The sequence below is a fragment of the Lissotriton vulgaris genome, chromosome 5 (assembly GCF_964263255.1).
Source record: "Lissotriton vulgaris chromosome 5, aLisVul1.2, whole genome shotgun sequence".
NCBI classification, from domain to species: domain Eukaryota; kingdom Metazoa; phylum Chordata; class Amphibia; order Caudata; family Salamandridae; genus Lissotriton; species Lissotriton vulgaris.
In genome coordinates, this window is record NC_141693.1 from 1,981,875,045 (window position 1) to 1,981,898,808 (window position 23,764).

Sequence of the window (23,764 nt, forward strand, 5' to 3'; positions counted from 1 at the left end):
TGAATCAAGTCTACAAACCTATACACAACGGCCACTTGTGTGTATATTTAAAGTATTCCCCCTTCCTGCACAAAGCATGAATTACAGAAGGTTTGTACCGTAACTATATATGACTGAAAGATGAAACTATGTGTTAATTTTGGAATTCACAGACCGAGCTTAGAGTTGCACTTACACCATTATTATTGTATGCTTTCCATTTGCAGAAGTATGCTTTAGGTCATTGAGCAACACAATCGGGTTGGGTTATTTGCTGTCAACTCAACTTATCTTGCTAGAGACTAGAGACATGGGACCTTCGACAAAGACTTCACGGGGGTGCCTGGACCCTGCTTTGAGAGAGAGAGCTGACCATCTGCTCAGGAGGTGCATTGGGGTGCCCTTGCATGAGGAATATGCTGCACAGCAGGAGAGGGATGGCAAAAGAGCCAGGAGCCAGGGTAGGATGAGCGAGAAACATTCATAGCAACACCACGGAAGGACTTGCGCAGTCCTAAGAGACCCTTCTCACCACCACTGATGGCATCCGCACCCTCCTTGACCACACCCACACAGCAGCCCTCTTCCTCCTTGACCTATCAGCAGCCTTCGACACCGTCTACCACCGCACACTAGCTGCCAGACTCAACAAGGCAGGCATCGAAGGAAAAGCATTAGAATGGATACCATCCTTCCTCTCAGGCAGAACACAGAGAATAGGAGTACCGCCCTTCCTCTAAGAACCAACAGAGATCAGATGTGGAGTCCCCCAAGGATCTTCCCTCAGCCCCACGCTCTTCAATGCCTACATGGCCCCTCCTTGAAAACATTGTCAGAAACTATGGGCTCAGCATAGTCTTCTACGCCGATGACACCCAGCTCATCCTCTCCCTCACCAAGGAACCCGATAACACGAGGCACAACTTCCAAGAAGGGATGAAAAGCATTTCATCCTGGATGAGCAACAGCTGCCTGAAGCTCAACTCAGAAAAAACAGAAGTTTTCATCCTCTGCTCCATCCCCTTCGCATGGGACAACACCTGTGGCCCCATGCCCACAGAAACCCACTAACTTCAACGGACCAGGCACACAACCTAGGCATCATACTTGACTCTTCACTCACCATGAACCGCCAGATCAATGGTGTATCCTCCGCATGCTTCAACACCCTCTAAATACTGTGTAAGACGTTCAAGTGGATCCCTCTGACTCCAGGAAACCTTCACCCATGCACTTATCACGAGCAGACTGGACTACGGCAAAGCCCTGTACAATAGAATCAGCAAAAAGCTCCTTCGCAAACTATAGACCATTCAGAACGCCCCAGCCAGACTTTTCCTCGATATTCTACGACAGGACCACATCACCCAACACCTAAATGACCTTCACTGGCTCCCCATCAAAGGAGGAGAAAGTTCAAGCTGCTCCCCTATCCCTACAACATCGGACCACAATACCACAATGACCGAAACGCCTTCCACGCCCCCAAGAGAAACCTTCGCTCATCCGACCTCTCCCTAGCCACCGTCCATGCTTCTACAGGACCAGAGCAGGTGGTAGATCCTTCTCCTACCTAGCAGCCTTGAATGAACGCCCTCTTCACCTCCAACATAGCCAGCCTCTGCACCAGTTCAGGAAGGACCTCTAGACCGGGCTCTTCGACCTACCCCACCGGAGCGGCCCACTCCCTCCCCCAGTGCCTTGAGACACTGACTGGTGAGTAGTTCGCTTCACAAACCTTGATTGATTGAGGGTGAAGATCCAGAATCCTGAAATGATCCAGCAGTGTGAGCAGAACTATGAACCCGCATGAGTGGAGAGGTCTGAGGAAATTATCAGACTGATTTAGATCTCGGTGGACGGTTTATCCTGCCGGGATCCAAATCTCCCTCTGTGTCCAGTTGAGTTCCATTGCCAGGCCAAGAAGCCATGCTGCACAAGGAGAGACCCCCATAGCAGATTGTGATCCCCAATGAAAAGAAAAGAACCGTGACAGGGAGGACCCCCGGTGATCAGAGAGACTTGCCCAAAGGCCCAAAGGCTCACTGTTGCAACCCAGGGTGGGTATCTTGTTAGTTTGGGTAACAGGTTTTGTGTTTAAGTTTGATGAAGGGCCCAAACCACAAGATCAAACAAACTAGGAAAATTGTGACTCAACAACAGCCTCCTCGACTGGTGCTCCTTCTGCTTCCCTGTTACATCATACTTCCTGCTTGTGCACCAGTTGGCAGGGATGGGTGAAGCTTACTGCTCCCCACACATGACATACAGGCTGGTGATTCCCTGTCCAGAGCGCAGGAGCTGCCAGTTACCTCCACCAGAACTAATAGACAACAAAAAGAACAGTGCATACCTCAAAGAACCCAAGGAAGAGGGGGAATGTTCTAGTTTCAAGGAAGAAACACCATGGAAAGCATGATTGAAAAAGGTTGGCACACACCTGTTAACAATGAACTCCTGTTGCTGCCTAAACCCAGCATCCTAAACGAATATGTACATGGCAACAGAACACAACACACAACATTCCACAGCAACTTACCCATAGAGAGCACTACCAGGAAGAAAATCCTTGCTGATGAAAAGGGGCAATCACAAAGTATTGGTCCAATCCTATATAGGATGATACCAGGACTGATGTGAACTATTGCATGAGCAACACCAAAGAGGTAGTCCAAGAGAACTAGCCCCAGCTGTTTCCCCGATAATCGCTGGAGGCTATCTGAATCTCCAGCATTATTTGTCACCTTCTTATTTTGTGCAGTATTGCGCTGTTTGTGCTGTGAGTAAAGTGCTTCTTCTTCTTAAAAGACTATGGGCCTCATTTATGAAAAGTGACGCATCACTGCGTGAAAACAGCGATGCGTCACATTTCACTGCGCCCTCCTTGCGACACCAATGATGCGTCATATTTACAGTGGATCACTGACATAATATAGAATGACAAAATATAGACTTACCAAAATATAGTCACCAAAATATAGAATGCCAAAATATCGAATTCCTATCTACAAACAGGTAAGTACAAAAATATCGAATCCAAAATATAGTCTGTAAAAAATATAGTCAGTCAAAATATCGAATTTTTTTAAATGTCTTAAAAGTAATTTAAAATTAATGAAATAATAAATATAATTAACTAAAACATACTTAAAAATACTCAAATAACCTTAAAATTAAGATATAATGAATTTAAGTTATTAATAAAAAATGTACAATATTTTACTGTAGGATAGCAGGAGGGTAACATTTAATATTGCCACTCCAGTGAGTGCAACAGTAGGGAAAGCGTTGGATAGCGTAGGGGTAAAAAATACTATTCCTACTCCAGTGAGTGCAACAGTAGGGAAAGCGTTGGATTGCGTAGGGGTAAAAAATACTATTCCCACTCCAGAGAGTGCAACAGTAGGGAAAGCGTTGGATAGCGTAGGGGTAAAAATTACTATTCCCACTCAAGAGAGTGCAACAGTAGGGAAAGCGTTGGATAGCGTAGGGGTAAAAAATACTATTCCCACTCCAGTGGGTGCAACAGTAGGGAAAGCGTTGTATATTGTAAGGGTAAAAATTACTATTCCCACACCAGAGAGTGCAACAGTAGGGAAAGCGTTGGATAGCGGGAGGGTAAAAAATACTATTCCCACTCCAGTGAGTGCAACAGTAGGGAAAGCGTTGGATAGCGTAGGGGTAAAAAATACTATTCCCACTCCAGAAAGTGCAACAGTAGGGAATGCGTTGGATAGCGTAGGGGTAACATTTTATATTCCCACTCCAGAGAGTGCAACAGTAGGGAAAGCGTTGGATAGCGTCGGGGTAAAAAATACTATTCCCACTCCAGTGAGTGCAACGGTCGGGAAAGCGTTGAATAGCATAAGGGTAAAAATTACTATTCCCACTCCAGAGAGTGCAACAGTAGGGAAAGCGTTGGATAGCGGGAGGGTAAAAATTACTATTCGAACTCCAGAGCGTGCAACAGTAGGGAAAGCGTTGGATAGCGTAGGGGTAAAAATTACTATTCCCACTCCAGAGAGTGCAACAGTAGGGAAAGCGTTGGATATTCGAAGGGTAAAAATTACTATTTCCACTCCAGAGAGTACAACAGTAGGGAAAGCATTGGATAGCGTAGGGGTAAAAATTACTATTCCCACTCCAGAGAGTGCAACAGTAGGGAAAGCGTTGGATAGCGTAGGGGTAAAAAATACTATTCCCACTCCAGAGAGTGCAACAGTAGGGAAAGCGTTGGATAGCGGGAGGGTGAAAATTACTATTCCCACTCCAGTGAGTTTAACAGTAGAGAAAGTAATGATTTAATATATTATTAAAAATAAATTAAATATCAATCCCAATAAAACATTAATTGAAATTAATAACCAATTTAATATTATGTAATAATTAATTAGAAATACAACTACATATTAGTTATTAAAAATTAATAACCTATTCATAATTATTTAACAACTAATTAATTTTCAATAACAAAAACTAATTAATAATACAAATAATACCAATTAAAAATTAACAGTAAATTAATTATCAATACACAAAAAGTATTTTTAACATGTAATTAATTACAATTACTTTACTTCCCACCCTATTCCCCTATAAACCCACATCCCACTACAGAAAATACAATTATCATAATTATCAAATATTTAATTAATACAAAATAATTACCAATTAATAAAAATTAATTGCCAATTAATAGAAATTAATTACCAATTAAAAATTAATTAACAATGAATTTAAAATCAATACCAATGAATTAAAAAAATTATTTACTTAATTACAATGAAATTACTTCCCACCCTATTCCCCTATAAACCCACAATCCGCTACAGAAAATAAATTTAGAAAATTAACATAATTAACAATTAATCAATTAATACAAATTATTTGGCAATTAATTAAAATTAATTACCAATTATAAAATAACATTAAATTCGAAATGAATACCAATAAATAAATAAAAATATTTAATTAATTACAATTAAATTACTTCCCACCCTATTCCCCTATAAACCCACAACCCGCTACAGAACTAAAAAGCAAAATTTAATTAAAAATTAATAATAATTGCTAAAAATTAATATTTAATTTAATATAATTAAATTACTTCCCACCCTATTCCCCTATAAACCCACAACCCGCTACAGAATTAAATTACGCAAAAATTAAATAACATAAAATTCATTACTTAAAATACATTAAACATACATTACAAAAATTTATATACACTTTTCACACATATACTAACATACAAAACACTTTAAAAAAATTGATATTATTAAAAAATCGATATATTTAATGCCTATATTGTATACTTCGATATTTTGACTTCTATATTTTGAAAATCGATATTACTTACCTTAAATTCGATATTTTTAACCACTATATTGTGTCCATTCGATATTTTGTCCATTCTATATTTTTACTTCGATATTATGTCCATTCTATATTTTGGAATCGATATTATGACTGTTTACCATTTACAGTATGACCCATCATGGCCGAAGGAGTTACAGATACGTCAGTATTTCTGACGTATCTGTATGGTGCAAAAGTGACGCATTATGGAATGTGTCACAAAAGTGACGCAACTCCAGCAATGTGTCCTTTCACATGGGGCAAGCCCCATGTGAAAGGGCCTGCGTCAGTCTTACGCCTGCTGTGAGGTAGGCGTAAGAAATTGACGCATTTGTGTCCTAGAAGTGGCGCAGTGAAATCTTATAGATTTCACTGCGTCACTTCCATGACCCTTTCTTGCGTCAAAATGCCCCCCCTTGCATACATTATACCTGGCGCAGGTATAATGTGGCACAGGGGTTTACAAAGTGACGCATCTACCTAGATGCGTCACTTTGTAAATATGGCGCAACAAAGCAGATTTTTTACGCCACTGGAGTGTCACAAAAAGTGACGCACCGGCGGCGTAAAAGTGATGCAAGGGCTCATAAATGAGGCCCTATGTGCTGGATGTACATCAAGATATTGACTTGTATTTGTTGATATGTTGAGTTTGGATTCTCTAACCCTACACACCTCCATGAGTAAGCCTTAGACTGCTCGATTTGCTTCTATGCACAACCCGTACATAACACTTGCAGATGGCACACAGGAACATGCGAGCCAGAGTAACATGCACCTCAATGAGTTGAAAGAGATGTTTTGGAGTAGGGAATGATGGGGAAATCTTTACAGCTTTTAAGATGGACCAGTGGGAGAGAGAAGCCCTTACAGAATAGGATCCTGCAGGACCCTCACGGGAGGGTTTGAAGAAGACACCCCGCAGAAGAGTGCAGTGGATACCAGCTCTGAGAGTACCATTTGCAGGCTTCCTCCAGAATGTCCTGACAGTGTCCCCTAGACTGCTCTCTAGCGTTTCCCAGAGACAGTCTCCTCCACACATCACCAGGTAACCACCTGCCCTGTCCCAGGGATCACTCGCTTAGGTGGGTGACATTTATCCCAGACCCTGAAGCATGAGTTAGCCCTCCAACAAGCCGAGAGTGAGAGAAGAAGACAGTGTGACTTATGTAGACATCTTTGGAATAGGACGCGCACTATTTAATGTGTCACTTAGGAAGACACCGCTGCAGGCCAAGGACACTGGACAGGCATGCTTGATTTGAGGGTACTGGCAGCTCCTGTGTAATAGGTTTACACCTTGGGGCATCCCTGAATCGCACAAACGCACAGTTTTTGGCTCCAAATCTTTAAGAGAAGAACGGACCGCTACTTGGGGGCCAGAAAAAGCTCTGACTGTCCCGGTCTGAGCCTAGTACCCCCAACCACCCACCAGTTTGCATTTGGACTCCTGAAAAAGCTCTCACCACCTAGTTCTAAAAAAAAAAAAAACAAGACTGCAAAAACAATACTAAGCATTGTCTTTGAAAACTAGTTGCTCTATATGTCAGTGTTAATGTTTAGCTTCATTGCAAAGTTTCAAACAACATATCTGGGAAGGGTCGGACAGCCCTAGAGGGCAATCAGGCATTGCCCGGCGGGCTGGTGTGACAGGACAGTGTGTGGGCTGGAGTTTTGCCCTGTTTTAGGGTCTGCTGTGCCGGTTTTTACTGATGATTTCCCTAATATTTAAACAAACTGTGGTAATATTTTTCCTTATTTAAACCATTTACTGCTTCCTCCGCTCTTTACACAAACACTGCTTGAAGCAAGCTCAAATCCCGGCAGTCTTCAATACCCTCCAGCACACTTATACAACATGCCTTTACAACTTCAAAAAGGCCCTAATTTGCAAAGAAGGACTTTTATTTAGATATCTCTTTCACTACTAGGGCCAATTTTTATTTTGGGGCCCGAATATATTTTCTATCCCAGTCTGACCCTGCTGTAATCTGGGAAGAAATTCATCAGCCAGGAATTCCGCCTCAAACCTGCTGTCTTTGAAGACGTGAGAAGGTGGAGGCAGAAGGGAAATGCTGCTAAAGAGAAAGGAGAATTTGAGAAAAATATGCATTTGTATATATTTTGAGTATCATGCTTCTCATTAGTTATTCCTTCAGATGTTCCAGAAGTCAAAGCAGAAATACTTCAACTATGCAACACATACCTACCTTTATTAAGAAGAAAAACAAACTTCAACTCGATCTGTTATTGGCGCACAGCAAAGCAGACGCAGCCCATCTCTTTTGGCGCGTAAACAATATTTAACACAGCCCTTTCTGCGAGCATTGCAGTGTTCTTTGTCAAGATGACAGCCCAGCAGATCCTCAAATTAGCCTTTTTATTAAAATCAATAAAAGCGAAGAACACGGCACTAAACTCTATGTTGGCAGCTTTGTTAGAAACTCATTACAGGCAAATAACAATTGCCCAGACCTTTAACCGCTGGCCATTGATTGCCGCACATGGCCAGTGATCTATGGGCTTAATCAAGCGGGCTACGGTATTTAGATCTAACCTTATGGAACCTTTACGTAGGCCGGTGACACAATAAAAACAAGGCGACACCGCCGGAGTCAAGAGTCGCCGCTCTACGAAGAGCATGCGCCGTATTGATCATTGCTGCAAATTGAGCCGGGCGATGAATAGCCAACATTAGTCAATTACGGCTTCCATTTCCGATCAAGTCGATTTGGGACTCAAAATCAGAAGCGACAGATAAAATCGAGCAGGGAAGGTCTGATGTCCCTGGCAGGCCACCATCCCTGTGATTGTAGCCCATTCCCAATGGTTCGTAAATTGCGACCTGCCTCATGAATGAGGCAGGTCATTTTTGACCCCATTGTGAATTGCTAAATGTGTCTAAAAGCTGTGTGTCCCATCTTAACATATTTCTTCTTGTCGGGCAATCAAGACAATCATTAGAACAGAGATTCAACTTAAGAGTTTATAGGCAAGAACCAAAAGTCCAACAGTAGGTGTTGATCTTGGTTGCTTCAATGTCCTCAAGGCAAGAATTGTGAGTCAGTTTTGTAACTTGGAAATAGTGAATTTGAAGTACGCTTGTTAGCGATTCAAAGACGCAACAGTTTGGCACATGAGTAGAAACTTCTGGAGAAGTGTGGCTCAATGGTTAGAGCGGCAGACCCTGACGCAAAGGTCTGGCCTGGGACCAGGATTCAATTCCCTCCTCGGCTGGTCTTGGGCTCAATTTCCTCGGACCTGCTAATTCTCGCCTCGGTGCCTACTCTAATCATGGGCCCCACGCTGCAACTCTGGGCAATAGCTTGCTTAATCTCCACAACGGCCCCCACAACGCTGGGATGCCTTGCTTCACCTTGGGGGTGCCCAGGAGTGAACATTTCATAGGGAAAAGCCAGGAAGGGTTCCACAGTGGTATGCGTACAGTGCCAGGAAACTCCGGTTGGGGTATAAGTGCGCTTTACAAGTACAAATTCATTTCATTTCATTACCCCCTGCACTCAACATGTCGCAACCAAACAGTGCTGCTACTGGGGATTCTGTTCCAAAGCACATGTGAAGGAGGGATCAGTCCATTTTCAACCAGCTGCAGTCTACACTGCACCAAGAACCAGAAATGGTACACTTTGAGATGCTTAAAGTCCTAGCAGACAGATCAACAATGTTAGGGCCAGATGTACAATCATTCCATTTTTCGGGTTGCAAATTGCAATTTTTTGTGACTTGCAGTTTACAGCTTTCAAAACGTAATGTACTGATGTGTTTTAGACAAATTTAGCAATTCCCAACGGGGTCACAAATGACCTGCCTCATCAATATTCATTAGGCAGGTCGCAATTTACGAACCATTGGTAATGGGCTACAATCACAGGGATGGTGGCCTGCTGGGGACAGCAGACAAGCATCTCAGTGTTTGCTTTTTAAATAAAGCTACTTTTTATTTTCAAATGCATCCCGTTTTCCTTAAAGGAAAACGGGATGCATTTAAAAGAAAAAAAAAAGCATTTTTCTTTGCATTTTTTGAGAACAGGCAGTGGTCCGTGGGACCACTGCCTGCTCTTAAAGAATATTTACGCATACATTAACAAAAGGGGAAGGGGACCCCCGGGGACACCTTCCCGCTTGCAACTGGCGCACAGCCTACTTAAAGTAGGTGGTAACTGCGATTGTTTAGCAACCATATGTGCGGTCGCAAAATATTCATACATTGAAGTGTGACTCACTTTTAGGAAGGGACATCCTTGGCACGCCCCTTCCTAATAGCAACTCGCAAACTCTATTTTGCGAGTCGGTAATAGGTTACCGACTCTCTAAATAGGGTTTATACATACTACAACCTTTTTAGTGGTTACAAGCGGCCCAATTTTTTGTTTGCGACCTCTAAAAACGGGCGTACAGCTGGCCCTTAATTTACTTGAACAGGTTGCCTAATGCATGCCTAGGAGGGTCGCATCCATATCCGGTTTTCAGGCTTCTCACCAACAATGTAACGACTTATGGTTAGAGTTATCACATGTAAATGTGGTCCATATGGATATCCTTAAAATCAGACATGGAGGCCACCTATGTTGGACACCAATGGCCTTAAATGTGAACTCCCTTTTCAGCTGCCACAGCACAGTTGTGCCCAAGGATGTGAAGTGTGATAGAGCCCGCAGAGTTGTGCAGGACTGCCATTTCTGGAGCAGATAGACTACCACCTCACATATGCAATAAACGGACAACTCCACCCTCCCGCCGTGCTCAGAGGTGAATCAGTTCGCCAATATGCTATTAGCAACATGCACCCTTGCTCCCCCTTGCAGCATTGTGGGTAGTTCAAATGCCTCCTGTGCTGCATTTCATCATTTTGAGCAGTTACTCCAGTGTTAAGAGTGCTCAGTCAGGAAGGGGGCCGAGTGGGGATAATCTGCAGGAAGGATGGCACAACACCCCCTGACAGCCTGGTCTTCCTCAACTGGATCTGCTCCTTCAACTCCGGCAGAAGGCAGTGGGTCAGACTCCCTCCTTTCCTCTCCAACCCTACACCTACCACCTGCGGAGTCCCCCTGGGGTCCTCCCTCAGCCCTACACTCTACAATGTCTACATGTCTCCGCTTGCCCCTATCGCCAGAACCTATGGACTCAACATAGTGTCATACACGGACGACACCCAACTCATCCTCTCCCTATCCAATGAACCCAATACCGCCAGACACAATTTTCGAGAAGGCATGGAAGCCGTCGCCAAATGGATGAAAAGCAGCTGCCTACAACTAAACCCCAACAAAACAGAAGTACTCATCATGGGCCTAAACCTCGAAGCAAGGAATGACACCTGGTGGCTCCCCGCCCTCAGAAGCCCGCCCATCCCCACGGACCATGCACGCAACCTGGGAATCATCCTGGACTCCGAGCTCAAAATAGACCGCCAGATCAACTCTGTCTCGTCCTCCTGCTTCCACACCCTCTACCTCCTACGTAAGACCTTCAAATGGATCCCCCTCAAACACAGAAAGACCGTCACTCACGCCCTGGTCACCAGCAGACTCGACTACGGCAACGCACTCTATGCCAAAATAAACAAAAACCTCACCCGCAAGCTACAGAACATCCAGAATGCCGCCGCAAGAGTGGTCCTCGACCTGCCAAGAAACTGCCACATCTCCCAGCACCTGCGCACACTCCACTGGCTCCCTATCAAACCTAGAGTCACCTTCAAGATGCTCACCCACGCCCACAATGCCCTTCACGACTCTGGACCAGCACACCTGAACAGCCGACTCAAATTCCACGCACCCCAGAGGACCCTACTACGATCTGCCCAGCTCTCCTACGCTGTGGTCCCCCGCACCAGAAAGACCAGATTGGGAGGCATTCTCCTTCCTCGCGTCCTGAGCCTGGAACGCCCTGCCCCTCCACCTCAGACAGACAACATTGCTCCCCATCTTCGTAAGAAACCTCAAAACCTAGCTCTTAGACAGACCACCCCCCTTGATGGACTGGAGCCTGCTAATCCCCCCTCCCCTCCCTCACCAGCGCCTTGAGACCCTTACGGGTGAGTAGTCGCGCTTAACAAACGCCTGATTGATTGATTGATTGTTCTTCCTCTCATCTTCCCTTCACTGTCACTCACGTAGAAGGTTGCGTAGAAGGTTGCAGTGATGCCACAGAAAATGTTCTCATAGTAGGAGACGACTGTTGATGGATCACTGGAATTCAATTCCGATAAGCACCAGTAGGAGTTAACATGCACAGTTTTCTATACATAACCCACAATTAACAATTGCAGAGGACCCATGGGAACAAGCAAGGCAGAAAAACCTGCACCTCCATGAGTTGAAAGACATGTTTTGGGATGAGTAGTGGAGGGCTCCAAGGTCCAATGGTAGGGAGATCATTGTAAATGCTCAGATCACGCACAGTAGAGGGTAGACATATTTCAAGCCCCGGAGTCCATACTAGAGAGGCTGAACATGCCAGCCCATGTAAATTGTGAGCATTCATTGCCGGGTTATGTCGGATGGCTCAGTGAGCTAATGCATCCACTGCAGAGACTGTGTTTAATGACATGGTCAGAGGTGGAATCTGGGAGTTCACTCAGGCATCCATCTACCAGGAGATGATAACATGAGCACAACTGAACTTGTAACAATAAACCTCTCTTGTCAAGTCCCAAGATACCCTAAGGGCTCAATGTGTGTTTCCCAAACACAAATTATGTTGGACTGATGAGGGGGTGGGGGGGGGGGGCAGATCAAGGCTTCAGTGAGTGAAATCTGATGAGGGCAAGTTCATCCAGAGTACCACTCTGTCTCAGTCCCCTAGATGTGACCTCCAGCCGCTCACAATCTACTTTCTGAGAGAGAGTGGACACAGTGCCCACCAGAGTTGATCCTGAGTGGGCTGTCACAGAACTCTGGCTCCCAGTTCTAGGGACAGACTCATGCCTAGGAAGTACATTATGCAATCACTTTACTCATGGAAAAAAAACTGGGAGAGGGTGCTTGACCCTAGTAGAATCACATACAAGGTGGTACCGTGGTATCACTCTGACACCCTAGGAAGGAAGTAGGCGCCCCACTATAGCAAGCTTGACATCCTTTGATGTCAGACACCCCTTTCCTGCAGCCAATGGATGTCAATCAACATGAGAAGAGGGGTGGATATGACAGCCATATGATGGAGCCCCAGCGACATTTGCATGGGACCTAAGGAGGGAGAGGGTTGACTGCTGTGTTCCATCCTTTGCAGTGAACACCTTGAGACCCAATGCTTTCCTGATTCAGACATTGCTGTTTCACTGTGGTCACTCATCATGCACACTTGACATACACAGTGGTGCTGGGGGAGGAGTGTTGCCATCAGTGTTACCCACTGAAGTCATAGGGATTGTGAAACATCCAAGCACATACAAAGAGCAAGCGTGGCAAATACCCACGTTCATTCAGCAGGAGGGTGGTAAAAGGTGATCTGCAGCTGGTGCTGCATTTTGGAGCACACTGTCACAAAAATATGGCTAAAGCATGGTGTGGCAGCACACTGCCATTTATATTTAAACAGCTCCTACATTTGCAGACATGTAATCTTACTGATCACATTATACAGTGTACAAATGTGTGGAAATCTGGTTTCAGTGAATGCATATCATTGATGAATTAAGTATTGTGATTTATTTTGATACTATTAAAATATTTGTTTCCATCACACTTCTGAAATACAAAAGAAAGTGCTCCGTTTGTGCTTTCCTAACTGCTGATATATTTCGAAATATTGGTGCAGTTCAGGATTTGTTGTATGTTAGAAAAAAGTTAACATCCTACAGCCTTTCCTTTCACATTCAGCACGATGGTTGCATAGTTCACATTGCAAATTCCTTTCACTTTGCGGTCACAGAAAGAAAAGTAAACACCAGTCTCTGTGTTTCAAGAATAAGCAGCACTTTATCAGAAGACAGAGCCTAGCATTTGATCTTTGTGACAAGATAAAAACAAAATGTAAAGGCCTCTTTGTGGCTCATTCACCTTCTGAACTCCAGCATGGTTATTTTGGGGGTGCAGCAGTACCCCCACACTCCTACTTCCAGCATATATGGATCTACATCCTGGCTTGCCCTAAAAAATACCCTGATATTGAAGGGTAGACAAATCAGACTCATCTACCATCCAATTTGGAGGCAAGTGGTTGGAACTCAGGGCTGTGGATATAGAGAAGGGACTAGAGTTTATACTTAACATATACTATAGGCTAATCAATCCCAGCATTTATTACATGCCTAAGTACATTGTCAGATCTGCTGAAATGTCTGCACCGTAGTTTGGAAACCGTTCGAAATGTGAAAAAAAAATAAAAAAAAAAATTATAAAAAATGATTACAATTATATTTTCCCTTCATAGTAGTTTCCTTGCTATGTGGTGTTGTGACAACAGAATGCTGTAAATTACGCGATTTAAGGTAACGAAAAGCATAGTATGTTCTGTTACGTGTATTTGTAAATCACGCTATCACCCGCAAGGGTATCCTGGAGCTGAGGATCGATCCTGGCCAATCGCATTCTCTCTGCTTCAAAATGTAGCTACAAGGGATAAAGGTTTTCTAGGTGTACCATGTCCATGCTTCCTGTCAGACTTCTACCACAGCCCCACTCGCTCAAGGTTTACACGCTGCAAACACATTTCTGTCTGTGAACTACTCCGCTGCTCCTTTGTGCACGGTTCATTGAATAGCTATTCATAAATAAAATCTAGTCATTTGCACGGTCTAATACTTATGATTATCAGTTTAAAAAACAGAAACTCATGTTCAAAAAGTTATTAAATTGCTTCAGCGTCCCTTCCAAGAGACCACTGTTTGCTGAAATAAGGTTTGTGTACATAGATACTTAAGACAAAAATTTAAGTTTTTCTTCTGTAAAATAGATGGAAAATCTCATTAAATGAGATTTGTTACATACATGAGGCTATATTGAATTTTGCAGCTACCTGATCACTACAAAGCCTGAATATTTCACATTAGATGGTACATTTATCGAGTAGCATAGACAGGATTCCCAAAGCCTTTGAATCAGTCGATCTGAATACCTAAATACATATTTCTTCTGAGATATTTGGCAGAAGGGTACAATTTACTATTGCTGGCCTTCTTAAAAGATACCAGGTCGTCTTTCTTACATTCCTTCTCGCTGTGAGCAGCTGATAAAGACATTCATAGAAGCAGATAAAAGGCAGGCAAAGAATGAGCCTCTGTTTGCAGATAAACTGTTTGCATATAAGATGACACTGCCTGGGAGGCGGTACAAAGAGCTCCGTTTTTGGCAGGATCGCTCTACCTTTGGGAGAGTGGGATTTTAAAGTCGATCCATCAGATTGGAAGCCTTCTTCAGCAAGTGTTTTTCATTGTGGTTGTCGTTGCTGAGGTCAGGTTACACCATTTACTACTCCACTGTGGAAGGCACATTGCGAAGTTTACCCACAGGAATTTCTCTTCAGAAGATGGAATGCCCCAGTGCCTTTCATGTCATTCCCTGTGATAGACTGAGCATCTATCAAGAGGGGAAGAGACATCCTGGTCCATAGAGGGCGAAGAAGACCTGGTGGGGTGGGAGGTGACAGAGAAATGGGAATATGTAAGGTGGACAGAAGGCTGGACCAATGTAAACAAGTAGCAGCTTGCTATGGGAAGGCTGAATAATATATACAAGTTAAAAAAAAAAAATACAAATGCAACCATAAATTAATTTAACGAGCCAGGTCAATTTACTATATAATCGTTGTACTTCAATCAGGAGACCAGACAGCAAGCGATAAAAGGGCGCAATTTATGCAAAATCTACAAGAGAATTACCTGACATGGTAAAAAGGGACCAAGATGCTCAATAGACACATACTCAAGGACAAGTCAGATAATCCGAAGGATAACAGACTATGCAATATCTGAGCTTCCCTCAGGTGATCAATCGCATCCCGAAATGGGAACCTGTGGTCCAGTCACAGGAGCAAGAGGTACCCACAGGAACCACAGAGTTTGAGCTCCCTTCTCTTGCAAATATAAGATAGTCCTCAGCTTTGCAGGCTGTGGTTCCTTGAGCAGAAAGGAGCAAATACCTCTCAGAGTGCTGGTACCACCAGAGATAACCCATTTCTGTCCACAATCGAGAGCGGCATATTTTGGCATGATTTGGGAAAATAGCAAAATTAATATGTAAATACTCTCGAGTACACACTCGATTTTATTTTCTAAATTGACTTGAACATAAGCATCCATGTAAATGGTAGGATCACAAAAACAAGCATTGACAAAGCTATTGAGTTCGATATACACTCAAGCACTGATAAAAACAGTTTTAATCCTGTCTGTAATGCAAGATGAAAGAATCGCTTTGTGCACTCAGCTATCATAGACAACATCAGAGTAATTATCAACCTTCAGCGAATAAAAAAAAACCTACCGATAAAACATGCCAGAGCAATGGGTAGGTTGCTACACATGGAGAAGATATTATCTGAATAAGGGAGTCTCTAGATGTAGATAAAAAGACAATAAGCTAAAGTCCAATCTGAGGTCTCAAGAAAAAGAGTTTCAGAGGGTAGTGGCAGCCGCTGAAAGTGACTGGTGTTGCGCATAGGAGGTTTTGAATTGAGGATGTATGAAGAGAGGTGTATCTCTGCTTTGTAGAACTCGTTTGCCACCAGAGGTTTTAGGTAGGTCCTTGAGGTATGAGATTGTGTTAAGATGTAGGTCCTTGAATTTGATTAAGTCCAGTTTATTCTTAATGCTCACTTTAATAGCAAACCAATATATTGAGGAGAAAATTGGGGGAAATTGGGCTTTTTCGAAGAAGATAGGCGCCTTGCAGTGGCGTGGGAGTTTAGGGAATTACCTGCTGTTGTAAGTGACATGTGCAACTATAAACATTACCAGATCCTGATTTTTTAGTTCAGGATCTGACATTTATGGTCACACATTCAACTATTTGGCCTTCATTATCATGTCAGGCGGACTGCTACCGACAGGCTGTTGGTGGCGGTCCTCCCAACTTCCAGGGTAACGATATGACCGCCAGATTAAGATACCGGTGGTCAGAGTGCAGCTGGGAGAAAGACCCGTCTGGGCGGCGGTCAGACAGTAATCCCTGCAATGAAGGCGGTACCTGCACAGGCACCGCCGTAGAGATGATGTCCATTCCCCACAGCCTTTTCATGGCAGTCCCATCACCATGCAAAGGCTGTTGGAAGGGATTTTGGGGGTCCCTAGCAGGGCCCCCATCCCCTGTGGGGCACCACTATGTGGCTAGCAGGCCATACATGATGCCCCGCCAAACATCCATGCACCGTGTACCAACCACCACATGATGCCTGGCACACGGTACATGGATCTTTGCAAACATGCCTTTCTCTACTGTGACTTGTGTTGCAGCCCTTTTCCGGGCCGCAGTACGTGGCAATAGAAACTGCATGTTTCCGACTGCCTACACGGTGGTCGCATCATAATATGGTGAGTGGAACCACCGAATACATGTCAGGCAGTCTCCATCCCGCAGCGATGGTGGTCGGATGCTCGACCGACCTCCACCGTAATGAGGCCCTCAGTGTTGATGTTTTAGTCATCCAATAGAAAATCAGCCCTGTAGAGATTAGAAAGTTAACTTTTCTCCAATAGCAAATTGTTATGCAAGAAACACCCTGCAGTTGGCCAAGCTGGAGTATGCTTGTACGGTTTAGATTGAGGATGCAAACCAAGTCTGCAACACCCAGAATGCATCAGTTCTCACAGGAAACCTGAGCACTAGAAACAGGGGATCCTCAACGACATGCAGTGGGGGTGGCCACATATTTCAAACAGCTGTATGCTGAGTGCATGCTCTAACTCGCTGAGTTATTAAGTTAGCTTATGCACTGAGAACAACTTGTTTTCTCAACAAAATAAGCATTGGTAAAACCAAGAGGTTTGGATGTAATGGCCATGCAGTATAAGCACATCAAAGCCAGACAAATAAATGAAAGGGGGCCCTATTAAAAGCGCCCTTGCCTTCGATACACTCCTGCTTCTGTTACTATGTGGAATAAAGGTTGGATGGCAAAGGAGCTTTCATTATAGTACTTCTTTAATCCTATGAAGTAGAGGTAAGTGGAAGGAAGGTTGCCTTGCCAGCCAGCCTTCTCTCCTCTAACAACGTAAGTGCCCTATTAGTAAGAGAGAACTCGCAAATTGCCCAATTGTTCCTTTGTTCTATTTTTCCAAATGTACAGCACAATTCATCATTTGGGAAGGGATACAATGCTGTTGTTCACTGCAAATCCATCAATGTACATGAAATGGCTTTACATCACCCTCAGGAAAAAATCAAGGATGTCTTTTAAATACCATAAAATACTACAATTCTGGGGTTGAATTCGAAGGAGATATAGGACAAGGGTGCTGTATGGCAATATTTTGCCCCAATTACTTACTGCTAAGGTCTATTTGCTCTAAAACAAGTCTTCTATATACAATGTAACAAGGTGAGGTTTTGGCTCAGGACAGAGATTGGCTTTACCTATAGGTGTTACCTATGCAAGCCATAAAAACACAACTCTGGTTCCTTAGTACAGCTCCTGCCCTTCCTGTTTGCCATAATTACATAATTATGGCTTAATCACACCGCATAGAATGTCCTCTGCATGGTGAAAGAGGCCATGCACCCCAGCCCTGAGTGCCAGACTGTTTGCATAACTGGTATCCCAGCTTTTTACTTTGGCCGGGGCATCATAACCAAGTTCAGGGGTGGGCATAGTTGTGATATTTTCCATACATTTTCCATCCATTATATGCATAATTCTTGTGAGAGTTACAGTGATTATTGATCGGTGTAAAAGCCATATGTGTGGTATGGCACATATGCAAAAAGGCAAGCAAGAACAAACAATTTCTATACAGTTTCCAAAGTCAGGCTTCCAACGTTGCACATGCATCCTCAGCAAACATCCCTCTTCACACGACTGGTGAAACGTTTTCTGCTTGAATCAAGTCTCCTACATGTAAAAAATTTGTAATCAGTGCAAGCTAAAGAAAAACAGAAAAAACGTGAAATACTCAGAACCCACATGATATTGGTGATATTACACTCCTCAAAAAAATCACACATCCATAATTAGAACGATATTTGGACAAAATATCAAACTTTAAATCTTGATTGCAGAAATATGGGAAAAAAAATATTGTGATACAAAAATATTGGGGTGCCGAATATCGATTTTTTTAAGTAAGTTAGTTTTCAAGAATATCTTTGTTGTAAATATTGTTTTCAATAATATAGTTGTAAAATCTATTGTTTTTTAATTATCTTTGAGTTTTAGTTCCTATATTTACTTTATTTATTATTATTGTTTGTATAATTTTTAATAATATTTTTAAATATAGTTTGTAATTTAAAGTGATTTACAATATTTAATTTAATTTCTAACATTAATTTATATTCTTGTAGTGGGTTGTCAGGTTTGTAAGGGTGCAGGGTGGGAAGTTAATTAAGTATAATTAATTATTAATTAATATTTAATTTATTATAAATCATTTGATTGATTTTGAATTGTGTTAATTGTGTAATTATAGGTTTTTTAAGTTATATGTTACGTGCAGGCTGCTGGGTTTGTAGGGGTATATGGTGGGAGGTTAATTGACCATGAATTAATTTACAAATAATTAACAATGTATTAATAATTATTTAGTTGATAAATAAATATTTAAATCGTGCAATAATTATATTTTGAATGTATTTGTTAGGTGCTGGTTGCTGGGTTTGTAGGGGTATAGGATGAGAAGTTCATTATTAATTAATTGATGCATCATTTAATTAAGAATGGATTATTAATTGTCTGATTAATTAATAATTACTTATTAATGTATGCATTAATAGTTAATTAGTTATTAATTGTGTTAATTGTGTTACATTTATTTATTTCAGTTATAGTTTAAGTGTGGGCTGCTAGGTTTGTGGGGGTATAGTGTGATCAGTTAATTAAGTAATATATAATGGCCAATTGGGAATTAATTATTAGATTGATTAATGATTATGTTAATTGTTCAATGGTTTATAAATATATATATATATATATATATATATATATATATATATATATATATATATATATATATATACATGTACCCCTCCAGAGTCCAACGCTTTTCCTACTGTTGTACAGACTGGAGTGGTAATCGTAAATATTACACCTCTGCAGTCCACTGCTTTCCCTACTATTGCATCGTTTGGAGTGGAAATAGTAAATTCAACCCATCTAAAGTCCAGTACTTTCCATACGGTTGCACAGACCGGGGTGGGAGTAGTAAATGTTACCCTCCCTCTCACTAGAGTCCACAGCTTTCCCTACTGTTGCACATATTGGAGTTCAAATAGTAAATTCTATCCCTCCAAAGTCCAACACTTTCCCAACTGATGCACAGACTGCAGTGGGAATATAATTGTTACCATCTCCAAACTCCAATGCTTTCCCTACTGTAGCACATAATGGAATGGAATAATAAATCTATTATTCCCAGACTTCAATACTTTTTAAAATATATTTTAAAGATAGCTGATATTAATATTTGTTTCATTTTACATCATTGGTTTGTAAATATGATTTGTTTATATCATTTTCTTTTTAAATATTTGTAATAAATCTCATATGCATATATATCCGATTATTATAGTAGAAAATAAAAAAATACAAAAAATGTAATAGAATGTAAAAGGTATAAATATATCTTTTAATAATAGTGTTATAACATATATATGTATATCTAAAATGTACACACATATATATTTATGTGTGTCTGTTTATATAAGTATATATTTATAAATAGAATTAAATGTTACTTATGCCTATTTAATTTACATTATATTATTGTTATATAGTAATATTTTTAAGATTGAATATTTTAAACCATATATATAATAAAGTGATATTCTTGTATGTGTTTTTATAAAATTAGGGTTAAACAATATTTGGTTTTTATATTTTTGTATTTACCAAAAATGATATTTTTATGATTAATATTTTTGACATGATATTTCTGTATCACAATATTGTTGTCCATCAAAACTTGGTAAAATGAACATTAACCGTAAGGAATTAGGACAATATATTCTCATCAATCTGCCTCATGACAGTTGTAACAGTGTCAGAGGGGTTGGAAGTAGGGAAGCAGGTAAGCTGTTGCAGCACCCCAAAATAACCATGCGGGACTTCAGAAGGTAAATGAGCAATAATGATGCCTTTAAATGCTGTTATCACATCTTGTCATATTTGTTGTGCATTTAAAGACAGAGGACCAATGTCAGGCTGTGCCATCGGACAAATAGCTACCTGTACTTTTAACATGGAGCTGTGTTTTTATTTTTTTCTCTCTGACTTCAAAGTTCGGCAATTTTATTAAGTGAACTCGTTGATTATCTTGCTGTGATGCAGGAAGTGTCAAAAGAAAGGCTGTAGTGTGGGAATTCAGTTTTTTTCTAACACACAATACCATTTAGATACCTGTAAATATATTGTACAAATATTTCGAAATACATCAACAGTTAGGAAAGCACAAACGAAGCACATTTTTTTTATTATTGTGAAGTGTAATGAGAACAAAGATTTTAACCCGTTCGATCCCTCGGCCCGGCCGTCTGACGTCACAGTGGGCGTGTGCGTAGGACGGCCAGGGGCCGCCCACCCCTTCTTTCTCCAGCACTGTGGTGGAATTCACGCCGCGGTCAACGGGTTAATAGGATCAAAACAGATCAAGGCACTTCACTTGGGGATGTGGAAATAGTAAATATTTACTGAACCCCAATTTCCGCATATTATCGTTTGTGTGCTGTATAGTTTTATCAGTAAGACTGAATGTCAGTGTGAAATTTGTGATCATTTCAATCACAAATGTGCTAAATGACAGTGCACTACCAAGTCATGGATTAGGTTAAGATTTGCGACCGTTTCCTCCAAATTCACCACCTGCTGCATACTACGCCCTCATCACTCTCCTGCTGAATGGGCATGGATCATATACTGCACTTGTTCTTTGTGTGACCTTGGATTTGTGACAATCCCTGTGCCCTCACTGGTGTAACACTGATGGCAGCTCCCCCACTCTGAAAATGAATCCAGCACCAGTGAAAAAGTGTAAAGGTACCAAAGCTGAGTCGTCTCCAAGACCACAGGCACATCAAAAAAGACCCAAAAGACAAGTAGCTGAAGCAAACTGTGATTTAGAAGCAACTGAATTGATGAAGCAGCCCAACATAGAACTCATCCAAAAAGGATAACATTCCACTGAGAAAGCCCCGCCAACCTTAAGCCTAAGGCCTGGGGTGTGTTTTTCTTTAGTTTGTGGTTAGGATAGGTGCATCCTGTTTATTAGGACAGTGACGAGGAAGATGTAATCATACATGCTAACAATAAAGGAGAGCAAAGTGGGAGATTTTTTTAAAAAATTGGGAGAATGGGGATTTGAATCGGGTTACTAGCATGTGTGGGCTTTGGAAGTGGCTGCTGCAGGATCGGGCATTTGAAACGCAAATGCACGTTTTTTTTCTTACCTTTCGGAAGCGTTGAGCATAATGGCGGGCAGAGAGGGTGATGCAAGTGTTGGGCACTGGCCTGGCAGGTTGTTGGCAGTGCATGCACCCTCCCCCGCCCCCCTCCCCCCACCCCCCTGTGGCAGCCCGGGCTGAAACAGCCCCCCTAGTACTTCGCAGGTCTTTAAAAGACAGTACCCTTGTTAATGACGCTTTGTTGGTTTTTCACCCCTTCGAGAGCCCCTGCATCTCCACTCTTTGCTGGAAGAATTAGCACTTTACACAATACCAAGCCCTGTCAGCTGAAAACCCAGAGGAATCGGGTTTTTGCTTGTAGGAATCGGGAGGCGGGAGACTAGCCTTCAAATCGGTAGTCTCACGCCTGAATCGGGAGGGTCGGCATGTCTGGATGTAATAGCCCCTTACTCAGAAATATCAAAAAGGCAGAAAATGTGTGAAAACATCCAAAGTGGATGCCAAGAATAGAAGACTCATATACACAACAGGCGGTGCTTAATTTGTAAAAATATTAAGTGACCAGGAGGCAACTGCAGCTTGCACCACCCATCGCCCTCGTCATTGCTGCCAAAACGACAGTTCAGATTATTCCCGGTCCCCAAAGCTAAAGGAATGGCTGGGGAGGCAGGTATTTGCATTTTTTAATGTATATTGTTTTCCTAAACAACTGTTATACTGCTCATCTCTAAATTAGATGAGCAGCGCCACCTTGTGGCAGACTGCCCTAAGTGTGGTGTTGAAAATTAGCTGCACCGGAAACCAATTAGGTGCTGGTGCTCAGTACCGGAAAGCACCGGCTCAAATTAAGCACTGACGACAGTATTATTATAACTTGTATCTGCCTTGAACAACTCTCTCACTCCAGTGCTGACCCCAGCAGTGGGCTCTTACAAATCTGGTTGACTCCTGTCCTCCATTTATCAAAACCAAAAATAGAAGACTTCTAAAGGCTGACACCTCAGCTCTCCATTGGCTTTGATATGTCTGCCATAAGTTAGGCTAATAAAATACCAAGAATGACTTTCAAACTTTTTGACTTACCGGCAGCGCTTTCGACTTGTAAATAAGCCACGAGCTTTGTATGACTTCCTCTCCATAGAGTTAGCTGAAGCACTGCTAGCTCCACCTTTCATCCTTTCCCCAAAAAATACAATGTTTACAACTGGCTAACAGAAACAATAATACCTTCGATGCGAGCACCTATACATAGTTTAATGTATGTCATGCATTATCTAAATATTGGAATCGGAATTATTATAGATGTGCATTTTTCTTCTTAAGAAGTACAAACCACCCTAGGCTCGCATCTGAGACTCAGCCTTCAAATAAAGAACTCAGCATTTTCAGTGAATTAGTACCGTCCATTAGGTAAGAAGCAAGTTTCTTTCATTTCTAACCACCTCCTGTGATGACATCCATGCCTGTAGCTGCAGACATCTGGATTGCGCCCTGTTGTTGGGGTGTGCACAGGAATCCGCACTCAGGGGTTCAGTATAAAGAGCCTTCTCATCTCGTCAAGGTGCAAGGCACTCTAAACTTTTTTCTTGCCAGGAGAAACCCGATAAGCATAAGACAGAGGCGGGCAGGTCTGCACCTGCATGAGGTCAGCTGGCATCTTACCCCAACAATGGCGAGCTTGAGGCGTTGACAGCTCCAGCAGGCACCTGCTTCTAAAGAGCCATCAAAGAGACTCTTTCAGAGCAGGCCCTCCAAAGGGCACACGACGGGCCTTTAATAACGGAATAGGAAACATCAAAAAGGGACAACTCAGTCTGATGTATGCACAGTGTGGAGGGAACCTTTGGCAAAGAAGAAAAATAGCTCAATCTGATGTACGCAGAGTGTGGAACCTTTAACACAAGGGAAAAACG